Source organism: Protopterus annectens, chromosome 13.part0 (assembly GCF_019279795.1).
Source record: "Protopterus annectens isolate FY-2018-M chromosome 13.part0, PAN1.0, whole genome shotgun sequence".
Classification (NCBI taxonomy): Eukaryota; Metazoa; Chordata; order Ceratodontiformes; family Protopteridae; genus Protopterus; species Protopterus annectens.
This window is the reverse complement of record NC_056747.1, coordinates 27,866,991-27,879,696: the sequence shown is the minus strand read 5'-3', so window position 1 is coordinate 27,879,696 and position 12,706 is coordinate 27,866,991.

Sequence of the window (12,706 nt, the reverse complement as noted above, 5' to 3'; positions counted from 1 at the left end):
TGTACCATATCAGTTTGTTTGAGAATTAATTGTTTTTCAGTAAATATTACACAATTTGTACATTGCCTCAGGATGCCCATATCCATCAAACTGATAATAGAGATTGTTGGAAAATTCATATCCATGGCAAGAGGCACTTTTTTATTGATTAGATGGTTGGAGTGAGAACATAAATCAATGTGAGGAGTATCTGGTTTGCAACTCTGGGGACAGTCTTGTCACTGCAAACTAATTGCCCTGTGTGCAGCTAGGTATTGGGGAATTTTCAAGGGTGCTTTTACAGGAAAAATGTCAACTCAGTGTATCTGCATCTATACAGGGCACTGTCAAACAATTGAGGAGAAACTGATAAGGAGACCCTGATGATTTATGGATGAAGTATTTAGGCAAATATTCTTAGGTTAGACAGCAGAACATCAAGCAGTACTTACTGAAAAGAATGAATTAGCTTGTCAAGAATGATGAAAAGTGGGAAGTCATCTGAATGGCTACTGCCTGGCTACTACTAGTGCTGGTCTCACCACAGCTTCACTCTGCTGAGATACAATACTGCTTTGTTTCTCTCACCAGAAGTTAAACAGTAGCACTAATCCCAAGATATGAGAAGCAGGCCACAGCCTGTTCAGTGATTCACAGTCTTGTCTCAGATGATGCAAGGGTCTATAGGCTTGTTGTAGCCTTTTTCTGGTAGATGCTTTGAATAGCAACCAGACCAAGCAGGAAGGTCCAGCACAGCCACTCACTGCCCAACCAGAAATAGTCAGGAATCAAATTACTCTGCTCCTCCTCTCACCGGGAGCAAAATATAAGCACAGATTCCAAGCTGGCACCTATGAAACAGTTATTAAACTTTCTGGTGATTAGCAGTCTCCAGGGAATAATGTCCCTTCTCTCATCAGGAGCAGAACAGAAGCACTAATCCCAAGATGACTACTGAGAGGCAGAATATGGGCTTTCCAATAACTAGTGGTCTTGCAATAGATGTTTAAAGGTAAGATGGAAAAAATAGGCTAATATCTTAAGCACTGCAGTGTGCACTAAGCAGTTAGACATAAAAAAGAAGGTAACTCAAGTTTTAGCTAAGTGGAGAGCCACTAATTTTAAAATATAAAGATAGATTGAAAGGGAGTGGGCACTTCATATTCTAGATCTATGGAATACAGTGGGATGGCCAATAAATTTAAATAGCTGAGGGGAGTGATTTCACAAAATGCTAATTGTGTGCTTACTGACAACAACCCATGAAAGGGAGAGGGAAGGAGATAAGTGGTCATATTAACTTAAGTGGCAGGCAACTAGAAAGACAGTTGAGTTTAAGAACACAGCAGCACCAGGGTGGGAGAGTGCAAACAATTTCTGTGTGACTCACACAGAAGTGATACAAATACAAGAAAGTAATACAAAATACAAGAAATCAAAAGGAAACTAACCTTCCCCTCACAGCAAGTTGTGGCAAAGTCTGGGTGAGTCTTTTGCATGAGAGCTTTGAAGTGTTTTATTTTATCCCTTAAATAGAAGATTTAGTTCATATCTCCACCCCCTTAGTTCACAGATGATTAACCTTAACTGACCTGTGCTAACTTCTGTGTGATTCCTTAATTAACCTGTTCTAATTTCTGTGTGAGTCACAAGAGACATAGCAATGGTCTCTTTCCAAGTTTTAATATGCAGTTAAAAGCAGAATACAAGTAAAACATGCTGCAAAGAAAACAAATCATAGTATACAAAATAGAAAAATTCAATAACGTAATACAAATTACAAGAAATAAAAAGCAAACTAACCTTTCCCTCACACCAAGTTGTGGCAAAGTCTGGGTGACCTTCTCCAATAAAGCTTTGAAATGTTTTATTTTACCCCTTAAATAGAAGATTTACTTCCTAGCTCCACCCTCAGTTCACAGATCACATAATTTACCTTAATTGACCTGTTCTAACTTCCATGTGACTCCTTAATTCACCTCTTCTAATTTCAGCTGTGGTCTCTTTTTTAGTTTTAATATGCAATTAAAAGCAGAATACAAGTAAAACACAGTATAAAGAAAACACATTTCAGTATACAAAATAAAAGAAAACAATAAAGTAATACAAAATTCAAGAAAGCAAACTAACTTTTCCCTAACAGCAAGTTGTGGCAGAGTCTGGGTGAGCTTTTTCAGTCTAAATTAGTACCACCCTAATTGCCCCTGCGGGCAATTCCAAGCTTGGACAAATACCTCATGTGAGAATCAAACCTTGCACCTTGTGCCTATAAGATGAACTCCTTAACCACTCTGCCCACCCTCACTTGCCTATTCTCTGTACCCCTAATTGCAGTAATCACTATCAGTAGACTCTCCTTTCAAAATTCCCGAGTTGGCTTAGTTCTTAGAATACTTTCTGCTGCTTTATGAATATAATCTGTATGTTTGCTTGTATTCTCCTTAACAACCTGCATCAGAAATCTCACTGTCTATCCTTATTTTTTTTAATTACCCCCCCACTTCGTGATCATCCCTTTCCACTTTGAATTTTAGCTTTCTTCTCATGTTACATATAAGAATCTTAACTGTGTAGCTCTGAAATATCCATTCAAATCACATAATCCTAAAGGATCTTATTCTGTTAGAAGGATCATCTTATTTCACTTGACTCTTGCTCTCTTCCCCTTCAGATAAAATCCTTCAACAATTTATTAATTAATCTCCACATCATCCCTCTGGTTGTGGAACTGAGAATTGTTGTACCAGTTTTTAAGAATATATTTATGCATTCACATACTACTCTGGTAAAATTATATCAACTGAGATAAGTGTTGGTTTGTGTTTGTAATAAATGTGACTTGCTGTCTTTTAAAAGTGTTAAGAGAAAATTCATAAAAAGGACTGATGAGCTTAAAGAATTGCCCTATAACAGCAGGTTGGAGAAGCTAAGATTATTCTCATTCAGTTACAGATGGCTGAGAAGCGGATAAAGAACTCGTGATTTTACTTAACCAAGATCCCTAATTATGGAGGGAGAGGGACAGGCAGCATCTAAACTGGAGAGGTTCAGAACAAATTCACTACCACCAGTTTGCCAAGATTACAGAATAAGTTATCAGAGACGTTAAGACAAAGTGCATTAATGGATGGATTCAAGAGGTTATTTGATTCATGGATAGGATTTTTAGTACACCAATTGATTTCAGACTTTGTGTTTCAAATGGCCATTTTTTCCCACAGGCAGGTGCCGATTAGAGTGATGATGACCATGTTCTGCCCATAGCATAGTCTACATGGATAAGGTGTGATGCAGAGCTCGACATTCCTTTCACTACTTACATAAGTTGGGGGGTCTATATTACATAGTCGAAGTTCTGTAACTTCGACTGACATATGTTTGAGCACATATGTCCGAAGTTATGGAACTTCAACTAGCAATAAAACATAAAATAAAATAAAAGGATATATGCAGAGGGGGCAAGCTCCTTTGCACCCCCCACACCCCCCGCTCTTTAAATATACAAACTCCGAGGTCACAATACAGTGCAGTAAAGGAAATTTTCCCTTTACTGCACTGCAGAGTGACCTCAGAGTTGGTATATTTAAAGAGCAGGGGGGTGTGGGGGGGTGCAGGGGGCTTTCCCCCCTGCATATACCCTTTTATTTTATTTTCCTGTTTTTATTTTTTTATTGCTAGTCAAAGTTCCGAAACTTCTGTCATGTGTTCGAACATATGTCAGTCGAAGTTACGGAACTTCGACTATGTAATATAGAACCTAAGTTGGGCATGATAATGCAGGCATCATTTTATTCTGTGTTCTCTATATCATGGTCCTTAGAAGTGGACCATACGCCTCCTATTTATCAGTGCAAAAGTGTATTGCGATGACCTGTGCCTTGGCTCCTACTGCTATGTTTGGCCTTGCTAGGATGTTTCTGTGTTACTGTAGACATTTCTCTAGTGCCATATTATTTAAAAACAAAGATAGGGATATAGATTTTTGGTGCATATTGTAGAGCCCCTCTAGACACAGTAATTTACCACAAAATACATTCCGCCATGTTCCATGTTTCTGTATATGCACTTTTATATGTCATCTCTGTCATGGTCTTGGGTTTGTAGATGGGGCATCATCCATGACTCCAGTATATATCTGACATCTCTTGTAACATTATACATGGCCTACTATCCACCTGCACAGTAAGTGCATAGGCTAGCCTCTGCACACATCAGTGTGTGTTCCTTGCAAATAGAAAACCCTTTAGAAACGTTCTGTACATGGTATAGGTCGGATATATTTGAATCAAGGGAACTGCCTGATGTAGCACACTGTAACATTATAAATGATGTTCTGGGCTTTACACACTACCTGGCAGTTGTAGAAAAAGAAGTCTTTCTTGTTGATGTATTTCACACCCTGAGTACTAGGTGGAGCTTTGATGACAATTTGTGTGTAGTCACTAGCTCCAAGGACCTCAGTCAAGTTGTTTTTTGTTGGTGTGGTATGTGTTTTGGGGGTATTTTCTGTCTCTGTATATACAATGTGTAAATTTGCACTTTTATATGTAGACAATAGACATTTTGGCCACGTCTGATCAATTTAATTTCTTTTATTTACGTATTTATTTTTTAATTTATTTAACATTTTTCAACTAAAAAAAATAGACATTACAAAGACATGCATCTGGAGCATTTCTCCCTGGACCTTCACTGAAAATTGGCTTTGTTCCAAGTCAGACTTTCTCAGTTAACAAATGTTGACTAAATAAAATGAATAAAATTTGGGTATGGGGTTATTTAAGGTTGGCTAAAGTGTTTTTGGTGGTGTCAGTACCTCTCTTTGGTGGGTACAATATGTAAAGTTTAAATCTGAATGAGTATTGCAAATATATCACATTTAGGGGAATTTTAGTAGCTTTGATGGAATCAGTATGTAAATTGTTGAAGAAGCACCAAAACATGTATCATTGAAATATCTGTAAAGAGCATACCAGATGCATGTTTTATCACACCCTTTATATGGGCTGCATTTTGTAGACATGTTTGAGCATGTGCACCATCTCCTGTCAACATATACCCATATCTAAAATGAACTAGCTCACTGAACTCAGGTCAACTCACAAGCACTCAGGTCACTCCAGAACAAGTACAAATATGACTCTCTCATTGTTCATGTAGGTGTGAATGACCTGAGCCATACCTCCCTGGACTACATGAAAAGAGACATGGAAGAGCTCTCTAATCATGTAGTCAAGGCTGGTATGACCCTGAGTAGCATCCTGCCCTCACCAAGAATGATACCTCAGTATAAAGACAAAATGATCAATTTCAACAATTGGCTAAGCTTCTGGTGTCATTCAAAGGGGATCCAATGTCTGTCAGCCTGGGATGACATGCTCGACAAGCCGCTTTGTTTTGTAAGAGACAGCTTGCACCTATCACCCCTAGGCTTTTGAATACTGGCCAAGGCCCTTGCTGTTCCCATAGTGCCTTTTTTAGGCAAGGCTGAAAAGTCAAACCCACATCCGTAAACAGCACAATTAACAAAAAACTGAGGGTTATGCTACTCAATGCCAGGAGTTTAAATCTCAAAAATGCACGCGCTCAAAGCACTCCTCAGTATGGAGAACATCGACATCTGTGCAGTAATTGAAACCTGGTTTAAGGCTCCAGAGAGCACCCCAGTACTACTGGGCTACAACTCATACCACACATTTCAGCCACAGAATATGGACCTAAACACAAAAGGAGGGGTTGTATCCATATTCATCAAGGATACCTACACCTCCAGGTTAATGGCTCAGCATGATACCTCTGAGATCATCCATGTGCAACTAAAATTGGGCAAATCTGCAGTGCAAATTGTGGCCTGCTACAGATCACCCTCCATGACCCAGGACCACCACTCCACCTTCCTGGAGACAGTGGAAAACATGAAGGTCCTACCGAACACCCTGATATTGGGTGATTTCAATTACCCTACCATTAACTGGGAAAACTACTCGAGTACAAACTCCCAGGCCCAGTGCTTCCTGGGATTCATCAACTCAAATGCCCTGGATCAGCTGGTAAACTCCCCTACCAGAGGTGAAAACATATTGGACCTGGTCATCACCAACATGGGCGACAGGTGTTCCACATCGGAGGTCAACCCGTCACTGGTTGGATCAGACCATAAACTAATCACTCTGGATATCCACACCTCACCACCACCCCCAACTAAGGAAACCACAGTAAAAAAACTTTTCTAAAGCAAACTTCACCTTACTTAAGACAGAGGTGGTAAGTTTCACAGCCCCCATGCTAATGAATAATGCTGCCCAAGATGCAGAAACCTTTACAAATGCACTCTATGAGCACTTACAAGAATGCATGGATCATGCCATCCCTAGCAAAACCAAGGCTCACTCCTCTAAGAGAAGGAAACCAGTTTGGTGGACCCCTGCAATAAACAGGCTATACAACAGGAGGAGGAAACTAGTTCAGAAAAAAAGCAAATCCAAAGAAGGAAAGACATCCCTGATCAATATCAGTAAGAAACTAGGGTCCCTCATGAAATCATCCAAGGCTAACTTCAAAAGAAAAATAGCCAAGGATTCAAAAGATAACCATAAAGCCTTCTTTAGCTATGTTAAGAATCTAAGTGGCAACTCGCAGATATGCACTGAACTAGTGCAAAATAGCACAAAATATACTGAACCTACTGATATTGCCAACATCCTGGCAGATAGATTCAGTGCAAACTTCACCCCCCTCTCATTCCCAAAAGGGCCCACAACAATACCGGAAAAGTGTAGTGTCCCGGAAATCACAGACACACAGGTGAAAACAGCCCTTTCAAAAGCCAAAAACACAGCGTCTATGGGGCTAGATGGCGTCCCAGGCTGCGTCTTGCACAAACTACAGAATGAAATAACCCCCCACCTAAACACACTGTTCAACCTCAGCCTCTCCACAGGCTACGTGCCCATAGAATGGTGACCCTGGTAACTATCGCCCCATAGCCTGACTAGCCTGGTCTGCACGGCTATAGAGTGCATCATCATGGAACTCATTAACAAAGACATTGGGAACCTCCAAACACTTGACCCGACCCAGTTCGGCTTTGTTAAGGGCAGATCATGCCTACTAAACCTGGTTGACTTCTTCAAGACAGTCACTAAGGCCATAGATGATGGAAAGGTGGTTCATACAGCATACCTTGACCATGCCAAGGCTTTCGACACCATTCCCCACTCGGGTATTACAGAAAAACTCACCAGCCTGAACATAAACCCCTACGTCACGAGATGTGTTGCCAACTGGCTTACAGACAGAAATCACACTGTAAGAATAGCAGGCTCCAGGTCCGACTCTAAACCAGTCACAAGTGGTGTCCCACAAGGCTCAGTCCTGGGACTCCTACTGTTCGGCATATACTTCTCAGAAGTACAGGCAAACAAAGGAGGACTATGGCTAACCAAGTTCGCCAATGACTGCAAACTGGGAGCCATAATTGACTCTCTGGCTGACACGGACATCTTCCAAAAGGGCCTTACTGAGAAGGACACCTAGTGTCAAAGTCATGGCCTCAAGCTAAATGCCAAAAATGCATAGTCATCCCATTTGGGGAAAAAAAAACACCCACGAATTACCACATAGGTGGCAGGCCCCTTAATACAGAAGAGGTAATAAGAGATCTGGGGACCCAGGTAGATAGTAATCTCTCCTTTGACAATCATATTGCCAAAGTAGTTAGGAAATCCTTCTATGTGGCCCATCTAATTACTAAAGGGTTTGCATCTAGAAATAGAGGTTATAGTGCCCCTCTACTCATCACTCATCATAGAGTACAATGCCCCATTTGGGATGTACCTCACAAGACACTTCCAACAGCTGGAAAGACCAAAAAAGTACCTCACCAAGAGGATTACTTGTCTCAAACATATGTCCTATGCAGCCCGACTGAAAACTCTGGCTGTACTCACTGGCATATCACTTACTCAGAGGTGATCTCTGCAGTGGTGGCTGGTGACTTCAAATTAATGGAGGGCTGCAGGAGACAGCTGAATGGGTGGAGCCAGTGGGAAGGGGTGTGGCCAACTAGAAAAGGGTGGTGCTATGCTTAAAACCACAACAACTGGAACTTTAATTAAATACGTTGCCCTGGGTGCCAAACCATCATTACAAGAGTCCAAACAAGACAAAAGGAAGTGTAGAAGAAAAAATATTTCAATGCATTGGCTACATGACAACTTTCTTAATATCTAGATGGAAACACAAAGGTTGTGAGGCATGAAAAAATAAATTATGTTTTAAATACATTACTGGAATGCCAGTCAAAATCAAATATAAAAGAAGCAAGCAGCACTCAACTCAAAAGCACTTCTCCTTGCACTGCAGTTCTAATTATAATTTATATTCAGCTTTATAAAATTGCCAAGTAACATGCTGAAAGTAGCAATCTCTGTGATACCCCCACTTGCAAAAATGTTTCTTATGCAAAAAAGACCTGCTGCCTGACAACAACTATCTACTTGTTTCATGGGGAAAACATGATCAAAGTAAAAAATGAACAGCAAACAAGAAACAAGCTCAAGATAAATTGCTTAAAGGATTACTGCAGAAGTTATGGACCACACATGATAGACTGGCATTCTGTTTAGTTTACGGGTAAAGCCTGCAAAGATGACTACAAGTCTCCAACAAATGTAATGAGCGTCTGAAAATACTGTAATCCTGTCCTTTATTACAAATACTGTCATATGCATTTCAGTACCTAAGGCTTATATGTTATCTAGTTATGTAAATAATCTCTGCATGGCAACAACAAAAAGGCTTTCAATGTTGGTAATTCTTTACCAGTATGCTTATTAAAGCTTACTTGCATCTTACAATCTCTGACAAACTTACCTGGTGGTCATTAAAGCATTGCTACTTAAACACAGAGCAAGAGGGCACTGCGACAGCATGCATTTTCTGAATAATAAGCAGCATAAATCAACAGTATAAAAATGACAGAAAACCAGAACATTCTGCAAAATCAAGGACAGATGAAAAGCCATGGTCATACTTGTGGTCTACCTTGGATGGGGGAATACTCTGCACACTTAACTGCTCCTTGCCTTGCTTGGGCACATCTAGAGCCACTACAATGGGGAGTGGGGTGCAGCAAGTATGTCACAATGTGAAATGTCTCTAGCTGATGGTGATGGCTCTGACACTCATACCTCTCAACTTCAGAGCAAGAATTCTGGATACAGCCATACAAAGAATGGGACACAGGACCAAAAATAAGGACAATTTTTAAATATTGCTCTTATAAACTTAGAAAGATAATAGAATAGTAGTAGGTCTTGCATTAGTACGAATTTTCTGAAGGTATGAAATCTGAAACTCAAATGTCTGCCATTATTTTCTAACTTCAGTCTTTAATGATTTGCTACTAATTTGCCAGAAAACCACAATTTTATGAAAAGCAGCCCAAAATGTGATGCAAAAATATAAAATTGCCACACAATACAGCTGGGATCCTGTCAAAGAAGGGACACCTTTTTAATATTAGTACTGTTAACTTGAGCAGCTGACAAAATAACAGCATCTACATGCATTTCTGAAATAAAAGTAATAACTCTGATCATTACAGTTATATATAATTGTAAACCCTCCACGTTTTCTTCCAAAATTGCCAGTTTGCGGAGGGATTATTAGGGGGAGAGCAGCATTTTGAGCCAAAATTGGGGACGGTTGAGAGGTTTGCATATTCCTAATTTTATAAAGCGATTTATTTGCACATACCTCTCAACTTCCTAATGCAGGAAATCTGGACAAGGCCAAATATATTGGGGGAACATACAAACAGTACTAAAAATTGCTCTTGTATAAACTTAAGAAATTTGATAGAATAACAGGTCTTGGTTTAGCATGCATATTTCTGAAAGTTATGACATCTGAAACTCAATGTCTCTCATTATTTAGTGACTTCATTCCTAAATGATTTGCCAGAAAACCACACATTTTATGAGGAACAAACCAAAAATAAGAAGCAAAAATCTATTCATTCTGCAAAAATCTGGACAGTTGAGAGGCATAGTTCAGCCAGGGCTGTCTGAGTTTGCTGCCCTTCCCCCCTCACAAACTCATGGTCGAATGGAGCCTCCCCCTGCAGCCATTCCAATGTCCCATTCCTTGGTTATTTTGCCCCATTTATCATAAACACTGTAATGTGCATACTATTTTACTTCTACAGTGATTTGGATTTCATTTGATAGTTTTATTTTGCATTTTACAGCACAAACCCTAATAGATATCTGCTAAACAAAGCAATGCAGTCTCACAACGAAAACAGACTTAGCATTAAAAAGTCTCTGATCTTGAAACTCACATTCATTGAAACAGCATTGAAACCCACATTCAAAGAAAATACATTTGGCCAGTGGCAGATAAAGATTAACTTTGGGCTGTTTTCAAATCATAGGCCCCTTGAACACGAAACATACACATGCTCTTTGATACACCTTCCTGATTGTATTAAATTATATTCCTTATACAATACAGTACAGTTGTTAGAGGGAATTTTAAATGTATTGTTTTGAACATTTTTCCAGTAAGCAATGAAACAAAATGTATGCACCAATAATGACAAAACTGCCCAATTCAGAACATTTCCATCATAAAAGTCTACTCAAACTTTTACAGTCCACCAGTATCAGTAAATATGTGCAATCTCTGAAGAAGTAAAAGCCATCTAAATAATTCCACATTAAATAAATCTGTAACTAATGAAGACGTTGCTACTAGCAAATAACTTTATATGTCATTGTTTCATCTACAAATAAAGTGCCTGATGCTCTTGAGGAATACATTTCCTATGTTGCATTACAAAATGATAAGCTAGTAATATCGCAAAAGGGAATGGATGGCAAACTGATAACAGGTTCATAGTTACTAGGTATCTTTGCCAAAAAGGACTGCAGCATCCACCCCCTTTACAACACAGTACAGTATCAGCAATGCATCTACCTACTGTGGGAGTAGAACCCACACCCTTCTGTAGTAAAAGCAAGTATACTACCGGTTTTGCTACTAACAATGTAAGCAGACTCAGCATATGCAGCACTAAACCTTTGTTCCCCTGCAGTTCTCAGCACCCTGTAAAATCTACTCAACACTCGGCTGTATCTCTGAACTTTGCAGCACAAGAAATCTGGAAAAAGCTAAAATTTATTGGGGGGGGGACAAAAGGCCAAAAACCAGGGACACATTTTAAAAATTGCTTGTATAATGTTGGAAAGTTGCTAGAACAAAATGCTGAGTTACCACCATCCATTTCACTGCCAAGTCTTGAACCCAGGGTACCCTGTGCAAAACAGTCAGAGCAACATACCACTATGCCAAATCAGCTGTTTTGTGAAAGAGAGCAAGACTGAAACGTAAATAGCTACCATTTAGTGAATTCAGTTCTCACCATAGCTGTCAACCTCATAGCAAAAAACATGTTGACAAAGCCAGTAATGGGGGAATACAGCCCCCAAACATATTCAGTGAATTCATTTCTCACCATAGCTCTCAACCTTAGCACAAAAAAACTGGACAAAGACAATAATGGGGGAATACAGTCCCAAAATTAGGGACACATTTCAAATAACCATGTTATAAACTTAGAAAATTGCTGGAATAAAAGGTTTTGTGTTACCATGTACTTTCTGAAGAATATGAAGTCTGAATTTCAAATGCCTGTTATTTTTATTTAACATTTGTTAACCAGGAAAGTCTGACTTGGAACAAAAGCCAATTTTAGGCAGAGCAGGGACAAACACTCCAGACACGTCTTTATAAGATGGGAGGACATGCCGACTCCACACAGAAGGCACCACAACCAAGAATCAAACCAGAGAACCTGTAGTTGTTAGGCAACAATGCTACCAGTGCACCACTGCACTACTGACTTTGCAAGTTAAAACAAACACACAGAAATCACAGATTTTATGAGGAACAGAACAAATATGAGGTAAAAATCTGCAAACTTTTTTACAAATGGTGGTGGGTAGGGAATTCAGGCCCTTGGCACCTGCACCCAAGGTACAGGGTTCAAGCCTGAGTATTCTCTAGCCACCAGTATATAGCAACTGGGGCATTACAGACACACCTCTTCTCCATAGCCTGCAGTCTTTACCTGAATGATCTGCAGCAGCCCTGGATTCACACACCTTAATCTGGTTGCAGCAACGTCTGGTTTCCTTAGCCCGCCCATGCAAACTAATGGCTTCACACACTTTAATATGCAGCAGCAGAATCAATGGCTGGCTTCCTGGCTCTGTGAGAGTAAGCTGGGCTTTCCTGGCCCACGGGAGTAGGCTGCAGGCTCCAGCCTGTGGGCGATGCAGTCCAGCATCCTTCCATACTGTGCAGCCATCACAGCACAGACTTCTGGGGCTGCAGGGCAGAAATACCTTTCTCTCCTATCTGGACTGCCTAACACAGCAGTCTGTAGTTCTGTGATTACCAGGCACTCCAAGCACGCATGCATGGAGTTCCAGGACTTGCAATTTTTTTTTTTTATTTTGTATTTCATTTTTTTGTTTCTTTTCTTCTAGATGTGGGGGGGGGGGGCTGCAGTCCTATAGCATGAGCCACCCCTGGATCTCTACCTGACTTACAAAGCCATGTCCAACTCAGAATTGATGGACATGCTCCACCTAAAAAAATTCAAATCACTGCGAGCCACTCGCTCTAGTGAGCTAAACCTCACCACAACAATAAATAG